We start from the raw sequence: 7,993 nt of genomic DNA, 5'->3' as shown, positions 1-7,993 counted from the left end.
TGCGCGGCACATGGAAGACAGGCAAGAAGAACAGAGTTACAATGGCCTACACCTCCAGAAGGAAACTGGAACTAATGTGAAGCTTGTATCCGTTTATGATCCACTGGGAATAAACATAGTGGGATGGCTTGTCCCCAAATTGGGTGGGTGTATTTGGCTCTATGGCATCTGAGTGAACTTTGGGGAACCCTGGGGGCAGGGGGTCCTTATCTAGATGGGCACTTGTCCACAGCAGCTAAACCAGAGGGATGATGCCAGGCCTCTCCCTGTTCATCTGGAGGGAAACGCCGCACATACTAACCTGCAGTGGGCTGAATATGAGCCTTTATTAAAAGTCAGAAGGGCAGGGGGGCCACAGCAAGCACCGATGCTCTATTCCAGCTGCTTGTTGATGAGCCAGGCGGTGCTGCGTTTCCAGGTGGGAGGGGCAACAAGATCTGCTTATACATTCACTTGCTTACTTAGTATTAATGGCAAACAATTCTTCCAAAGAGACATAAACGTAAATGGAGGTAAATAAATTCACTTTTTAATACTAAATGCTAACATTCTATAAAATGATAGCACAGGATCACAACCAGAATACGCAGTGCACCGATCTTAGTCAGATTCCATTTTACTTACATTCATTTGTGTTTACAGTTTTATCGCATTATAGTTTTTGTGTCCCCCAAGCACAGTGAATGCCTCCAATACCACAAAGATCCCTTCTATAGCCCACTACCCTCCCACCCCATCCCTAACGCCTGGTGACTGCTCATCTGCCCTCCATTCTGGAACTGTGCCCTCCAAGAAATGCTATGTAATGGAATCAGAAATCCCCAGGAGCCACTGGAAGTGGAGTGACAAGTAGGGAGCTGCCCTGGAGCATGGTCCTGCCGGGACCTCGATTTTGGCCTCGTGGCCTCCAGGCTGTGAGGGAATCCGTATCTGTTGTTTTCCACCACCCAGTCTGCGGCACTTCATCTTGGCAGCTCCAGGAAACTAAGACAGCAGAGAAAAATGGCAAATGTGTACCTGCAGACACACGGGGAATGTTGTATACATTCTCTAATACAGCTCTGTTCTCAGGAGCAAACACCTGGGAATACTCCACATACTCCTCCATAGGAGCATGATTAATAAATTATCACAATCAGGAAACAGAGGGTCCCTGCTACCTGACATGTGGGTGTGTCCAAGTTTTTCTCCTGTGGGAGCCTGGTGATGGAGTTGGCCCCACAGAGACCCACGAGTCCTCCTGGTAAATAGACATCTTGCTGGAGCTAAGAGATGAGAGTCACACTCTCGAAAGGGATGCCTACTCATTTCACCACCAGCAGCACACAAGTGAATCTGCTTCCCAAATTTTCGCCAACACTAAGCATTGACATTTTGGGGAGGTGAACCCCTTGCCATCTTGTAGAGCCCAAAAAAGTATATGTTACCATATTTTTGTTTTGCATTGCTTTAGCAACTTGTGAGGTTGGACTTTTTCTACTCATTTATTGGCCCTTTCAACTTCTTTTGTAAATACTTGTTTGGATCTTGGACCATTTTTCTATTGGGATGGAGTCACTGGGTTACCTTTTTTCTTATTGATCTGTAGGAGTATTTTAGATATTAGTCATTAGGAACACTGCAATAGTGATTAATTAGGAAATCATCCAAACCCCTTCACTGTCTCCGATTATCAGCTTGGTGGCACATTTCCAACCCCTGAGGATGCTGGGCCCCTTCCTTTATTCCCCACACTCTGGACAGGCCTGTGCCAGGGGTTGTGAGGCCCCAGTGTGCTCTTGGTGCCGCAGGGCACACATGGGAGGCAGGCGGGGCCCTGCTCCAATTCCATCTCCTTCACGGCACAAAGAGCATTAAGACGTTTGTGGGGATTAACAAGCCACACTTTATGCTCTAAGAATTATGTGACATTTCAATTGCCCTGAAGTGTGAAAGGGTCTATTGTGTACAGATTCAAACCCATCCTGAGCTCTCGCCATGTCCGGGTTAGAGCCTGGTTTTCATTTGCATCTATGTATCACAAGCAGTTTCCTCTGGAGCCTGCAGACAATGTTTCAGTTATCCACCCAGGAAACGACAATCTGTGCGTGGTAGTCAAACCAGTGCACCGTGAGTCCTCCTGACCTGCACTCCGTTCCTGAGGGGAGGTCCGCAATGGCCTCCTTCCACTCACAGTACTGACCAGTAAGCACAGGAGGCCCAGCGCAGAGAATGGGTGGCACAGTGTGCACACAGGACAGGAGAGAAGGACTCTCAGAGAATAGGAGAGAAGGGCGCTCGGAAGCTCAGGTAAAAATATCTTGCCCTCCTGGGAGGCCAACAGATGACCCTTTTGAAAGAGAAAGCCATACATTTTCATTTCTACCCAAATCATTTTATAACATCCTCTTAAAAAGATTATTTGGTTAAAACATTTGTTCCTTTCCAAGTAAAACCAGCTATGCAGATAAAGAGTGGAGACACTCTATGCTGTCTACACGGTGAGGACGTGAACCAATCCTTGCCACGTGCTCTACGCTGAAACCAGTGAGCAGGTTGCAAATGATGGAACTCATCTATTGTGGGTTGTTCCTACACCCCTTTGTGTCAACACATACTCTCCATTTCACTCTTTCTTCTTGCACTCACCAATTCATTGAACAAGAGAGTAAACAAAACTGTTTTCTCCAATTATGCTAATCCAGCCCTGGGTGAAACAATCCTCTGGGTAAGACACCTGAGGAGTTGGCAGGACAGAGGGGCTGCTGGGAGGACACGATGGAGCAGAGGGAGGGACCTGGGTGAGGGCGCATGGGAGACAGCGGTGGGCAGCTTTCACCAAGGCCTCCACTCCAACTTCCGCACAGTGCGTAACAGTCAAGCCAGGACAGACTGATGGGGTCTGCCCTCCCAGGCACACCACTAGAACCTGAACTCCCATAGGACCGGAGATCAGGAACACCACCGTCCTCGTAGACACATGAGGGCTGTGCTGCCCTCTCAGGGTCACTGTGAGCACCTCCAGGAAGGCCAGCTCTGTGCCACCACACAAGCAGACTTGGCTGGCGCCTATGGGCTTCGGCATCTTCCTGGCTCCAGGTGTATTTGTGCACTTAACCTATCTCCTGAGCAAGGTGAGATGAGAGCAGAAGTCAGAAGTCAGCTGTTCACCAACCTGCTGCCTCTCCCAGTGGGCGCTGGGGCGCTGACCCAGTGCTTCCTGTCCTGCAAGGTCCCTGGGTCTTAGATGCAGCTTCACTCCGGGTTCAGAATAAGCACCCATTTCTCCAGCCTTTGTCTCCCAGCGCCTGGCCTTTGCTTCGCTGCTAACACATGCTGTTGGGATATTCTGCTGTGTTAGCAGATTCAGGTCTAGGTTTGTCCCCACCTGAACTTCAGTCTCAGACACACTGTGTTCACTCAGGCCTGCTGCCAGCCCCTCAGCATGTCTGTCCTGTTGCTGCCCACACGCTACATGGCATGCCTCCTTCTGCACTCAGGGCCAAGTCCAGAACACTCTGACACTGTGCAGGCTGAGAGTCGCTGAGTGAGAGGAGACAGCCCCTGGTGAGTGGTGCCTGCTCTCTGAACAACAGGAGATGGGGGTCGGGCAGAAGCCCTGTCCAGGCAGGCTGCTGGTGCACCATCACTGGGAGGATGGACATGCTTAGGATGAAGCCTCTTGATTCGAATAGCTCACCTTCCCACAGGGATTACAGACTAGATGAAGGAGCAAAACACACTTTTACTTAATTTAGCTTTTAGTAGTAGTAATAGGTTGGTGGATAATGCACAATTTAGAATAAAATGGAGAGAAACGTAAGCATGTAATAACACGTAGTTGCTGCTCGTGAATTCTTAACTGTGAAAATCAATCCCACCACCTTTCTTACACAGAATGTGTGAGGGTGCAGCCAACTGCAGAGCCTAGGGCTTGAAGACAGAAAAGGCTAGTCTGCAGTGTCTGCATGTCCGGAAAACGTCATGGCCATCACTTTCGATCAGAAGAGCACTGTTCCTGCTCAGCTCCCTGGCAAACCCATTCTGGTCATTCACTCATCATTACACACAGTTATCAAGTATCTACTAAGTGCTGGCACGATTCCAAATGCTGAGACAAAGCAGAGAACAAAGGGCAGGATCCTGCATAACAACAGTTTACATTCTAGTGGACAGAGACAAGCAGAAGTAGCCAACCCAAGGAGTAAACAACAGTACAGCATGGTGGTGAGTACTATGCGAGAAATTAAAATAGAAGGAGACAGTCAGGCTGAGATCTGAGTGAAAAGGAGGGGGCAGTGTTGTGAAAATCAGGGGGAACTGGACCACTTAACATTGTTAAGATATTGTTGTGATGCTAACATCACCAGTGCGATATGAAGACTCAATATGGGTCCTATCAAAATTCCAATGGATTGTTACATAGAAAACCAAAGCTTGAGCAATGAAAGAAAAAACAGATAAATTAGATAATCAAATTAAAAGTTTTGTGCATCAAAGGACAGCTTACATTCTAGGACAGCTTACATTTCCTTTCCTTGGTAAGGAAAAGTCAACCTACAGAATGGGGAAAAAGGTTTGCAAATTATATGTCTGATAAGAATCTAGTATATATAAAGAATTCTTACAACTCTACAACAAAAAAAGACAAATGACCCAACTAAAGAATAGGTAACGAATTTGAATAGAAGATACATTAAGGGCCAATAAGCACATGAAGAGTTGCTTAACATCCTAAGTCAATAAGGAAATAGAAATCAATCAACATTCTCTCTGTCTGTGCCTTTCATTTTCAGCACGACAGGAAACTGAGGATTTTGGGTCCCCTGCCTCTAACAGCATGAAGCCTGCATGTTGGTCCCCCTGGAGATGACTGAGCTCCAGAGTTCCACTGCCTGGGCTCAACTCCTGGCTTCATCACTTTCTATGGTGACCCTGAGCAAGTTAGTAAACGCCTCTGTTTCAGTAATATCATCTAATAAGAAGGAAGGAAGGAAGGTTTTTTGGTTGTTATTTGTTTGTTTTTTGTTAATCCTCACCTGAGGATATTTTTCTGTTGGCTTTTAGAGAGAGTGAAAGACAGAGAGAAACAACAATGTGAGAGAAACACATCAATTGGTTGCCTTCTGCATGAGTCCTGACCAGGGCCCAGGCCGGGGAGAAGCCTGCAATCAAGGTACATGCCCTTGACCGGAATCGGACCTGGGATCTTTGGTCTGCAGGCCGACCCTCTATCTGCTGAGCCAAACCAGCTAGGGCGGGAGTTTGATTTTGAAGATTAAATGAGCTTGTCCCTGTCTTCTCTCTTGCCCTTCCGACAACAGCCAGTAAGCCCCACGGTCAAACTGAACTACCTCCTCACAATCAAGGAACACTGAGGATGTGACAACACAGGAGTAGAAACATGGCAGACCTTCCCAGCCCCACACTGAGGCGGCCAACAGTTCCTGAGCATCTCCCTCCAACTCCCTCTGCAGTCAGCTTTCAGATACACTAGAACTGTAAGTTAGCTCAACTATAAGTCAAGTAATAGAACTTGTCCCAGGGAAAACAGCAAGTTTGGGGTGAAGGGGTCTGCATGTGTGCGCATGTGCACGTTGGGGATGGCAGAGGTGGGTGATGCGATGCTATGCTTTTGTTTTGGGAACACTGTTTTCTCTAAAGAACAGCACTTTAAAAAATCAATTCTTTAGTTCTGAGAGAGCCCCGTGGTATTTTATCTGTGTACAATTAGTTGCAATGACAGGAAACCCCGACTCGGAACCTCTCTGGTAAACCGGGTGCTCCCTCTGTGTGGCTGGGATGTAATGACCCCTGGCAGGTGCTGCAGTGATGAGCCCTGGGCCATCCTAAAGCTATGATTTCTCCACATCTGACCTCACTGTGGTTCCTGCCTCAGCATTTCCCGCGGAAGGAGTAAGAGACTGCTCTACTGTCAGAAATAACACTGTTGTCAGAAGCAATGGCCTCTGGAAGTCCTATTTCATGTTTAGTGTGGTTTTTTGGCTTCTCAGGGAAATATGGAGAAAGTGGATTAGAGAAACTTCCCTGTATTTCTGCTCCAGTCTCACTGTATTTATTATTTTATTTCTCACTGCTTTTTATATTGACATAATAAAGTCTAAAGTAAAAGATGTTTTAACATTTCATTGCTCCATGTTTGAAGGGGAAAAAACCCCCAAACTTAAAAGCTTTACTTTCTGATCTCCATGACCTCTTTTTCCCCATCTTGTTTTCTTTTCTCTTTATTTTTTCCCTTCTCCTGACCTCATTCTCCCCATGGTCTTTGTAAACATTTTAAGACTTCCCAGGAGGATTCTGGCTACACTAGCAGATTGAACACACATGATGCTTTGACATCCTCCTGAAATCCCACCAAAATGACTTGAAAGGAAAAAAGTTATAAACTCATGAGAACAAAGAAAATCAAAACCATAAACTGATAACACAATTTGGGAGGTGGATGAGTGGTCCCTGGCTGAGTAATGGGAGAGAGCTGAACTGAGTTTGCTTCATAGGATGTCAACAGGAAGCCAGCTGGTATTTAAAGCCCTCAGGATCTAGAAGCACCATTTACTCTGTAAGAAAGTTAAAGAATAAAGCTGGCCCTAGCTGGTTTGGCTCAGTAGATAGAGTGTCAGCCTATGGACTGAAGGGTCCTAGGTTTGATTTCAGCCAAGGGCACAAGCCTGGGTTGCGGGCTCAATCCCCAGTAGAGTGCGTGCAGGAGGCAGCCAATCAATGAGTCTCTCTCATCATTGATGTTCCTATCTCCCTCTCCCTTCCTCTCTGAAATCAATATATATATATAATTTTTTTATTTTTATTTTTTAAAGAATAAAGCCGGACACAGGCTTGGTGTTCACAACAACTCTCATCCCACTCCCTCCATCTGTGTGTACCAGCAATTGCAAATCCAAACATCCCTCCACCCAGACCCCCACAGCCCCAGAAGACTGGAGAGGTTTCTCTAAGGAACTGACAAGCGGAGGCTCTGCTCTCAAGAACTCTGGGTACAGCTGAGGGCATGGACAAGGCACTGTGCCAGAGGCTGGCACACCTGGCCCACTGCCCACTTCTGTAAACAACGTTTCACAGAACACAACCACACTCATTCATTCCCAGGATGTCTATGGCTTCTGTCAATTAGGACACACTAGTACAGCACATTGGGGTGGAGTAGTTGCAACAGAATCCAGATGGCCCACAGAGCCTAAGTTCTATGTGGTGCTTCACAGAGGAAAAATGCCGACTCCTACCTTAAGTGAGAACCACTAGGCAACCACAGAACTTCCCGTCAGCTTTGACTCTCGCTCCTCCAATCATGACTACTCTTACTAAACACGGACAACTGGAGCTCTCCAGATATTTGAGGGAACGGTCCAGCAAGGAAGACAGAGACAGAACAGGCAGAGCCAGGGCACTGAGAGGGAAGACAAGGAAGATGGTGCAGGGAGCAAAAACTATTTCTATGTTTAACAGGTCCCTTATGTGACAAAAGCCACACACTGACATAATACCCCCTTGAGTGGGTGCAGACAGCACCTTGCAGCCTCCTCCCCCTGCCCCGCGGGGAGACTTTCAGCTACAGGCGAGAAGAGGGGCCTTCGAAGGAGCAGCCTCCGCCCGCCCCCCACTCCCTCCTCCCCTCCGGCAAAGGATGATTACAAGAAGAGCTGGGATGCTAAAAAGGTCTGGTGGATCCCACCCCTCTGATTTCATTCCCCATCTCATCTGATGGATAGACATGACTCAGTGTCTCTGATAAAGAAAACACAGACTCGCTCCTCCTCTGCCCTCACAGAACTGTTGGTTTGTTTGGTAAAGTAGACATATCTCTTTCACAGCAAGACACGCTCCGAAGTGAGTCGATAATTATCACTAAAGGGGGGATTGAACATTAAAAGCATTTCTTGTCATAGGAATGCCTAAATTCTATTTCAGTGACTAAAAGAAAGAAAAGAGATCTTACCAGAATTTCAGAAGTACTGGTAGCAGAGCTTTGTAGAATCCA

At 47.0% G+C, this 7,993-nt stretch overlaps 1 long non-coding RNA gene across 1 annotated transcript; it reads left to right on the top strand.

Annotated features, from left to right (window-relative positions):
- The first annotated feature begins 3,757 nt into the window (after nt 1-3,757).
- LOC111826466 lies at nt 3,758-6,941 on the top strand. Its single transcript, XR_002829794.1, has 4 exons — nt 3,758-4,206; nt 4,776-4,922; nt 5,304-5,480; nt 6,816-6,941. It is a non-coding gene; the product is annotated as an uncharacterized LOC111826466 (long non-coding RNA).
- Nucleotides 6,942-7,993: the final 1,052 nt, after the last annotated feature.

Source organism: Myotis lucifugus, unplaced genomic scaffold, assembly GCF_000147115.1.
Source record: "Myotis lucifugus unplaced genomic scaffold, Myoluc2.0 scaffold_82, whole genome shotgun sequence".
In the NCBI taxonomy this organism is placed as follows: Eukaryota; Metazoa; Chordata; class Mammalia; order Chiroptera; family Vespertilionidae; genus Myotis; species Myotis lucifugus.
The sequence above is the reverse complement of the archived record's forward strand: the minus strand, read 5'-3'. Positions and strand labels throughout refer to the sequence as shown.